This window comes from Saccopteryx bilineata, chromosome X, assembly GCF_036850765.1.
Source record: "Saccopteryx bilineata isolate mSacBil1 chromosome X, mSacBil1_pri_phased_curated, whole genome shotgun sequence".
In the NCBI taxonomy this organism is placed as follows: domain Eukaryota; kingdom Metazoa; phylum Chordata; class Mammalia; order Chiroptera; family Emballonuridae; genus Saccopteryx; species Saccopteryx bilineata.
The window spans coordinates 11,213,508-11,223,773 of NC_089502.1; positions in this window are offsets into that span (position 1 = coordinate 11,213,508).

Here is a 10,266-nt window from a genome sequence, read left to right on the forward strand (position 1 = left end):
AGTTTTCCTTCCCTAAGCCCAGCAGTCTTCTGCTTTTTAGTTTGATACAGTCCCATTTGTTTATTTTGTCCTTTATTTCACTTGCCCGTGGAGATATATTGGTAAAAGTATTCCTATGAGAGATATCAAAGAGATTACCACATGTGTTTTCTTCCAAGATTTTTATATTGAATAAAAGTGGTGAAAGGGGGCAACGCAGTCTTGTTCTAGATATTAAGGGGATTGATTTTAATTTTTGCCCATTCAGTATGATGTTCTTGTTGGTTTTTCATAGATGGTCTTTCTTAAGTTGAGGCATGTTCCCTGTATTCCCATTTTGCTGAGATTTTTGATTATAAATGATAGCTAAATTTTATCAAATGCTTTTCCTGCATCTATTGATATTATCATATGATTTTTATCCTTCATTTTGTGTATGTGATGAATCACATTTATTGATTTGTGAATATTGTGCCAGCCTTGTCTCCCCAGAATAAAACCCAGTTGATCATGATGTATAATTTTTTTTTAATTTATTTATTTTAGAAAGCAGAGGGGGGAGAGAGATAAAAAGAGAGAAAGAAGAGTGGGAGGATGGGCAGGAAGAATCAAATCCCATATGAGCCTTCACCAGGCAAGCCCAACGTTTCAAATAGGTGACCTCAGCTTTCCAGGTTGATGCTTTATGCACTGTGCCACCACAGGTCAAAACATGATGCATGATCTTTTTGAAGTATTGCTGGATCCGGTATGCTAATATTTTGTTGAGAATTTTAGTGTTTATGTTCATCAGGGGTATTGGCCTATAGCTTTTTTTCATTGTAGTGTCTTTACCTGGTTTTGGAATGAGGATAATGATTGCTTCATAAAATGAGCTAGGAAGTCTTACCTTCCTTTGAATTTTTTCGAATAGCTTGAGAAGGATATGTGTTATTTCTCTCTTGAATGTTTGGTAAAATTCATTTGTGAAGCCATTGAGTCCAGGACTGTTGTTTGCTGGGAGTTTTTTTAATAACTGTTTTGATTTCATTTGCTGTAGTTGTTCTGTTTAGGTTTTCTGATTCTTCCAGATTGAGTTTTATTTTTTATTTTTTTTTCTTTATTTTTTTTTCTGTATTTTCTGAAGCCGGAAACGGGGAGAGACAGTCAGACAGATTCCCGCATGTGCCCGACCAGGATCCACTCGGCACGCCCACCAGGGGGTGATGCTCTGCCCCTCTGGGGGGTCGCTCTGTTGCAACCAGAGTCACTCTAGCGCCTGGGGCAGAGGCCAAGGAACCATCCCCAGCGCCCGGGCCATCTTTGCTCCAGTGGAGCCTCTACTGTGGGAGGGAAAGAGAGAGACAGAGAAGAAGGAGAAGGGGAGGGGTGGAGAAGCAGTGACCTTTGGACTTAAGCGAGCAATCATGGGATCAGGTCTATAATCCAACACTAAAGCCAGCAACCTCACACTCAAACTGGTGGGACAGTGCTGAAGCTGGTGACCTTGGAGTTTCAAACCTGGGTCCTCTGTATCCCAGTCCAACACTCTATCAACTCTGCTACTACCTGGTCAGGCACAAGATGATTGTTATTAAACTAAATTTAAATCCAGTTTGGTCCTGGGAAGTGGCTGTTGGAACAGCCACCTACTTCATCACCATCTTAGAATCTCTCTTCTATGTAATTTATTGTTTTAGGTCTAAAATTTATATCTTTGATCCATTTGAAAATAATTTTTGTGTGGGGGGCAATCTGTAGTCAAGTGTCATTGTTTTATGTGTGGCTTTCAATTTTTTAGCACCATTTATTACAGGGGCTTTCTTTTCTCTATTGTGTTTTTTACTCCTTTTTCCAAGATGATTTGTCCATATATATATGTGGGTTCATTTTTGGGATCTCAATTCTGTTCCTTTGATCTGTATTTGAGTTTTTCTCAAAATACCATACTGTTTTGAATATCATGGCTCTATAATAAAATTTGAAGTCAGGTACTGTGATGACTCCAGCTTTGTCCTTGTTTCTCAGTATTGCTTTGGCTATTCGGGTTTTCTTATGATTTCATTCAAACATTGTGATTTTTGGGTTCCATTTCTTTAAAATATGACATTGGAATTTTGATGGGAATGCTATTAAATCTGTATATTGCTTTGGGTAATATGGCCATTTTAACTATGTTGATTCTTCCTATCCATGGACATAAAATATTTTTTTTATTTCTTTGTGTTTTCTTCAATTTCTTTCAATGATGCTTTGTAGTTTTCAGTATATAGGTCCTTTACATCTTTTGTTATGTTTATTTGTAGGTATTTTACTTTTTTGTTGCAATTGTAAAAGGAATTGTTTGTTGAGTTCATTTCCTGAAGTTTCATTATTGACATATAGAATAGCAATAGATTTTTGTATATTGATTTGTATCCTGCAACTTTACTGTATTAGTTTATAGCTTCTAATCATTTTTTGTTGGAATCTTTGGGGTTTTCTATGTAAAGGGTCATGACATTTATAACAAGTGATACCTTTACCTTTTCTTTCCTGATCTTGGTGCCTTTTCTTTTGTTCTCTTACTTGATTGCTCTGGTTAAAACTCCCAGAACTATGTTGAGTAAGAGTGGAAAGAGTGGGAAGTCTTGTCTTGTTTCTAAGTTGAGAGGGAAAGTTTTCATTTTTTTACCATTTAGTATGATATTAGCTGATGGTTTGTCATATATGGCCTTTATTGTGTTAAGGTACTTTTATTTTATACCCATTTTACTGAGTGTTTTAAACATAAAGGATGTTGTATTCTATTGAATGCCTTTTCTGCATCTATTGATAGGAATATATAATTTTCTTTGTTTTGTCGATATGGTGTATTATATTAATCAATTTATTTATGTAAAACCATCCTTTTGCTCCTGGAATGAATCCTACTTGATCATGATGAATTTTCTGAATGTGTTGTATTTGATTTGCTAGTATTTTGATTATGATTTTTGCATCCTTATTCTTTATATTGGATTATAGATTTCTTTTTCCATATTGTCCTTGCCAGGTTTTGCTATGAAGATTATGTTGGCCTCATTCAATGTGTTGGAGAGTATTGCTTCTTCTTCTATTTTTGGAATACTTTGAGTAGGATAGGAACCAAATTTTCTATCAATATTTGGTAGAATTCACTGTGTACTTGTCTGGTCCTGGGCTTTTATTTTTGGGAAGGTTTTGATAGTTGTTTCTATTTCCTCCCAGCTATGGTTCTATTTAGGATTTTTTTTCTTTGTGATTTAGTCTATAAAGATTTTAGGAACTTATTCATTTCTTCTAAATTAATAAAATTTGTGGCATATAATCTTTTATAGTATTCTAGTATGATCTCTTATGTATTTATGATATCTGTGGTAATTTCTCTTCTTTCACTTTGGGTTTTATTTATGAGTCTTTTTTTTTCTCTCTCTCTCTCTTTTTTGTATTTTTCTGAAGCTGGAAATGGGGAGAGACAGTCAGACAGACTCCCGCATGCTCCCGACCAGGATCCACCCAGCACGCCCACCAGGGGGCGACGCTCTGCCAACCAGGGGGCGATGCTCTGCCCCTCCGGGGGGTCACTCTGTTGCAACCAGAGCCACTCTAGTGCCTGGGGCAGAGGTCAAGGAGCCATCCCCAGTGCCTGGGCCATCTTTGCTCCAATGGAGCCTCGGCTGCGGGAGGGGAAGAGAGAGACAGAGAGGAAGGAGAGGGGGAGGGGTGGAGAAGCAAATGGGCACTTCTATTTATGAGTCTTTTTCTTTTTTTCTTAGTAAGTCTAGCCAAAGGTTTGTCAATTTTATTGGTCTTTTCAAAGAATTAGCTATTTGTGGTATTAGTTTTCCATTCTTTTTGTTTTCTATCACATTTAGTTTTTCTCTAGTTTTTACTATTTCTTTTTTTTCTGCTAACTTTGGGTTGCTTTTTTTCTTCTTTTTCTAGTTCTTTAAGAGATGATGTTAAGTTGTTTACTTGGAATGTCTCTTGTTTCTTGATATAAGCCTGTAATGATATAAGCTTCCCTCTTATTACTGATTTGCTGCATCCCAGAATGTCATGTTGTCATTTTTTTTGTCTGTATATATCTTTTGATGTTTGCTTTTATTTCTTTTTTTTGTTTCTATTTTTTTTCATTTTTTTAGAAAAAGAGGAGAGTGATAAAAAGAAAGAGAGAGAGAGAGAGAAGGGGGGGAGGAGCATGAAGCATCAAGTTCCAAAGTTGCCTTGACCAGGCAAGCCCAGGTTTTCGAACTGGTGACCTCAGTGTTCCAGGTCAATGCTTTATCCACTGTGCCATCACAGGTCAAGCCTATTTCTTTTTTAACCCAGTCATTTTTTAAGAAGTATGTTTAATTTTCACATTTTTGTGGGTTTCTTTTCTTCTTTTTTGCAGTTAAATTCTAATTTCAAAGCCTTATTGTCAGAGAATATGCTTGGTATAATTTCAATCTTCCTGAATTTGTTAATGTTAGTTTTGTTGCCCAACATATGGTCTATTCTTGAGAATGTTTCATGTACACTGGAGAAAAATATGAACTCTGGAGTTCTGGGATGAAATCTCCTATAAATGTCTATTATGTCCATTAGGTCTAATGTGTCATTCAAGGCCGATATTTCTTTATTGATTTTCTGTTTGGATGATCAATCTACAGCCATCAATGGTGTGTTAATCTCCAAGTATGATTGTGTTTTTGTCTTTCTTTTTTTAGATTGGTTAGTAGATGTCTTATATATTTTGGTGCTCCCTGATTTGGTGCATATATATTTAGAAGTGTTATTTATGTCTTCTTGATACAATGTCCCCTTTATTATTATGAAATTATCATCTTTGTTTCTGGTTATCTATGTTGTCTTGAAGTCAGCATTCCCTGATATAAATATGGCTAACCTGCTTTTCCTCATATATTATTTGCTTTGAAAATTATCTTTCAACCTTTCACTTTGAATCTACTTTTGTCCTTGAAGTTTAGATGTGTCTCTTAAAGGCAGCATATGGTTCGGTTTGGCTTTTTTATCCAATTTGCTATTCTGTTTCTCTTTATTGGTGAGTTCCACCCTTTTATCTTTAGAGTAATTATTGACAATAGAGGATTTCCTATAGCTATTTTATATATTGCTTTCTGATAGCTCTGTGTCTTGTTTGGTTCTTCCATGTTGTTTTTCTGTCAATTGTTTTTGTTTGGTGGTGTTCCATACATTTTACCCGTGTTTTTTTGTTTTTGTTTTTTTAAGCTATATGTTCCAGTAGTGGTATTTTTGTGGGTGGTTATCATTAGGATTTTAGGAGAAAGATTGTTGTATTTTCAGGAGTCCATTATCTTATAGGTGCTTCTGCACTCCATCCTAATTTGCTGCTGCTGATATTTATTATCTCCTTTTTTATATTATTGCTGTGACAGATTATTTTTGGTTTTTTTTTTGTGACCTTGTTAGAGCTTTTACTTGTAGTTTTATTTTGTTTTGTTCTTTGTATCTGGTCAGATAACCCCCTTTACTATTTCCTACAATGTGGGTTTTCTGGTGAAAATTTTCCTCAATTTGTCTATGTTTGTAAAAGTTTTTATTTCTACTTCATATTTAAATGTTGTCTTTAATGGTTATAGTATGCTTGGTTAGTAGTTCCTCTCTTTCAATGCTTTAAATGTTTGGGTCCACCCACTTCTGGCTTGTAGAGTTTCTGCTAATGTATGATGATAACCTAATGACCTTCCTTTATGGTATATTCTTTTTTCCCTAGCTTCCTTAAAGATTCTTTTTCATTGATTTGTGACAATTTCATTATAATTTGCCTTGGAGTAGTTCTGTTTGGGTTGTGGTAACTTGGTGTCCCATTTATTTCTTGGATTTTAGGTTGGAACTCCTTCTAGAGGCTTGGGAATGTCTTATTAATTATTTGTTTAAATAGGTTCTCCATTCACTTCTCCCTCTCTTCTTCTGTTATACCCATTATTCTTACATTGCTCTTTCTGGCCAAGTCAGACAATTCATGTACACCTTTCTTATTTATTTATTTATTTTTAATTCCTGAGATTCTCTCTTCTTCTCTTTGTAGCATCCATGGTTGCCTATCTTCAATGTCACTGATTCTTTCCTCTATCTAACCTCTTCTATTAGCTATACTCGCTATCTCGGTTTTCAATTCATGTATTGAGCTTTTCATCTGTTCTTTAAAGTTTCAATCTCCTTGGTGAAGTATTCATTTTGTTTTCTGAGCTTATTAAGTTGCTTATTGCTGTTTATGACATGTCATTGAGTATGTTCAGAATTTGAATTTTGTGTTCTCTATCACTTAACTGAAAGGTTTCCATGTGATTGAGATTTTTTTACTGGAGATTTTTTATTTTCTTTCTGAACTATGTCTCTGTCTTGTGTAGCCATGGTATTCAATTTCTTCTTCTTTGATGGCATTTGAGAGTGGTATTGTTAAGAATGTTAACAAAAAAATTAAAAAAATAAAAATACAAAATTAAAAAATGATGACAAGTAAAATAAAATACAAAAAAAACAAAGAGCAAAAAACCAAAAAATTAAAATAAACAAAACTTCTAGAAAAATATAAAAATAAAAATAAAGTTCAAAAGAGAAAAAAAAGGGGAAATATTTCAGATTTGAGAGGTTGCTTAGTTTTCTTTCCAGTCAGTAGTGCTCTATTACAAGTTTTAGCTCTTTTTGAAATTCTGGGGCTGATCTCTGCTGAGATGTTGTTGTGGCAATGATGTAGGTAAGGCTGCTGTTGTGTTGGTGGGTGGGGTGTGCTGTGAGGATTTTATGGCTTTATGGTTTTAACAGTGTTGATTTCAAGGCTTTGGGTGCTCTTCTTTATGTCCCAACAGACCAGGGGACCAGACACGGGGCACTTCTGTTCTTCATGAGAGAGAATGGCTATGAAGAGTTAACTGTGGTATCTTTCTCTGCCACTCTTACTTCCCCATGAGGCAAAGGAGGCTGGATTTGGGAGTCTGGGGATCTGCATTTTTGTTTCCTATGTGTCTGAGCTGAGAGTAAAATGAAGGTAGATTGTGGGATCACTGGCTGTGATCCTTCATTCTGCCACCAGTTTTGTTTAGTATCTCCCCTTCTGCTCCTCATTCTCTCTCCTTTTCCCTGTGGAGGGAGACCCAGTCACTCCAGGCTTCTTCCCTGTCCAGGGTCCCAGCAGGCAAAATCCCATACAGTCCAGGCCTCTCTTGTCTCTAGAGAAGACCACAAGTACATTTTATCTTCCACCTCCCCTTCTCAACCTTTCCAATCTTTCCTTTAGTTTATTCAATGAGTAAATCTTTCAAGCATGCTTGTGAGCCCAGCTAGGGTTGCTTTTCTGCATTATAGCTGTTCAATTAGTTGAAATTTTAAGAGGAGAGATCAGGAGTATCTCTCACATCATCATTACTCTAATATCATCTTTATTCTCTATCAAAAGGTTTTTCAAGGTGAAGGAGAAAATGCATAGTTGATTCATTGTTACAAATAAATAATTAAAAATTGTACTGTAAATTAAAAGATCCACAATAAAAAGGTAGTTAAATACTGTCCTTATTCAGTGCAAGCCTTGGGACGAACTATGTCTTCATTTGTCCTGTCAGTCTGACCTAATTCTTTATCTTAAAATGACATTTCCTGCAAATGACAGTCCTGAAAGATTAGATAAAACAAACCTGTGATGCAGGTTATTGCATCCTGATTTTATTTACACTAAAATTCTTTATTTTCTATTTACACTTATTTAAGAATTGAATGATCATTACTCTTTCATCACTCTGTGATTAGAACAGTTTGAATGTGTTCCCTGTACATTGATGAAATAATGAAGTAATTATTTCTGTATCTAAGAAGCATTTTACAGTTTTTATTCAGAGGCTAATGCATTTTACTAAAGCTGTTTTATAATTTCCTAATAAGAAGAGGATACTCTGAGCCATCTGTTCAATGGGGATAGTTCATTTATTTATTTAACAAATGTTAATTGTGCATCTACTATGTGCTGGGCACTCTTCTGGGCACTGGAAAAACAGACAGGAATCCTTGTTCTCATAGAACTTACATTCTAAAGAAGAGAGACAGACAATTAACAAAGAAGGAAAATACATTGTGTGTAGGGGGTAAAAAATGTCATAGAAAATATAGAGAAAAAGGAATGGTGTTTTGGGCAGGAGATATATATATATAATTTTAAATTAGGTTACAGAGGAATGCTTACAATAGGATGGCAATTGATTAAAGCCCTGAAGGCCCTGGCCGTTTGGCTCAGTGGTAGCGCATTGGCCTGGCATGCAAGGGGTCCTGAGTTCAATTCCTGGCCAGGGCACACAGGAGAAGCACCCATCTGCTTCTCCACCCCTTCCCCTCTCCTTCCTCTCTGTCTCTCTCTTCCCCTCCCACAGTGAGACTCCATTGGAGCAAAGATGGCTCAGGCACTGCAGATGGCTCCTTGGCTTCTGCCCCAGGTCCTGGAGCGGCTCTGGTCACGACAGAGCAATGCCCCAGAGGGGCAGAGCATCACCCCCTTGTGGGCAGAACATCGCCCCCTGGTTGGCGTGCCGGGTGGATCCAGGTCGGGCACATGCAGGAGTCTGTCTGACTGTCTCTCCCCATTTTTAGCTTCGGAAAAATACAAAAAAAAATACGTGAAGGTTACCAGGCTGGCAATAAAGTATGTGGATACTTAGGAAAGATCTTTACACCCAGGAAGAAATAACAAAAACAACGGTCTTGACACAAGAGTACGCTTTAGAATGTTTGAGAAACAATAAATAAAAAAGTTCATTGTTTGGAATGGTGCTAAAGAGAGCAAGAGTAGGAGAAAAGATTACAAAGATAATAGGCAAGGATATTGTTTACGTTCATACAGGTCATTGTAAAGATTCTTGTTTTAGAAGATTAAAGCCTAAAGCTTACTATAATATAACATTTTAACACAATCACTGTTTTCTGGAGTGAAAATTGATTACAGAGCCTTAAGATCAGTGACAGGAAGATTAATTAAGAATTTACTGAAATGATTTAGGTGAGAGATGATAGTCATTTGGATCAAGGTAGTAGCAGTGTGTATGTTGAGAAGTGATGGTATTTTTTTATAGTATTTTGAAGGTAATAACTGTAGGATTTGCCAGTGGATTAGTTGGAGAGAAAGTAAAGTCAAAGATGCCTCCAAGATTTTGGCCTGAGCAACTGTAAGTATGGAGTTTCTGCTTATTAAGAAAGAAAAATGGATAAAGAAGCTAGATTTGAAGGTAAGGAAGGTGTTTTGGATGTTAAGTGTGAAATGCCTATTAGAAAATGAAAAAGAGATGTCTAGTATGTAGTTTAGTATATATGACTATAGTGTGTGGGAAGTTCTGGGCTAGGGAGATACATTATGGAACTCTAGGTGGAAATTAAGTCATGAAAGCCAAAGAGGCAATGGTGGATAGAGTGGTGGGATTCAAGAAATATAACAACCTATTCTCTGCTCTAATGACTATTTTAAGTAAAAAAAAGATATAATGAAAGGTAGTTTATCTTTTCATGCATTTAATACTTAAATAAGAACAATAAGAGGTACACAAAACTAGACTATATGAGTTTTAAAATACTAATAAAATATTAAGTAATGCCTGATCAAAAACAATAAAACTGTTATTTAAGATATTCTGGGACCTGAAGATGGCAGCAGAGTAGGCAGATGCACAGACTCCCAGCTCACACCACTGAACTGGATTATAAACTAATTTCTGAACAATCAGCATGAAAAACCAAAGTTGGATTACAAGAACAGCATTCAAAAACCAAGGGCCAAAGAAGAAGACACAACAAACCTGGTAGGGAGCGCCTGAATCTCCCCTGCTTACAGGAACAGGGAGGGGGTGAGGCTGGGCTCTCACTCCAAGGAAAAGAGCAGTAAATACTGCTCACAGCCACTTGTCTGTTGACCAGGGAAGGAGGTGTATTGAAACAGCCTGCTTGTCTTCTAAAAAGAGAGAAAGACAAATGGTGAGGGGGAGAGGAATAGAGGTGATGACATGAAAAGCTGACTCATTCAGTGCTGGAAGTGGCCACAATTAGGGGAGGGACTGATCCTTCCACAAAGCAAAATACAAAAGTACTTCCAGGTCACAGAGATACAGACATCTCTCCAGCTCCAATCAGCACAACAAGACACAGCTGAAAACAAGAAGTGGGGAAGAGGGGCAGTAACTCAGGTCTCCAAGGAGATCTGAGATACACCTCCCCCTACTGAAGCTGAGAAAGCAACCTGCCCCCAGAGAGATTAACTGGCAGAAGAGGACTTCAGAGCCTCATGTCACACCCACCACATTCCTGGATACA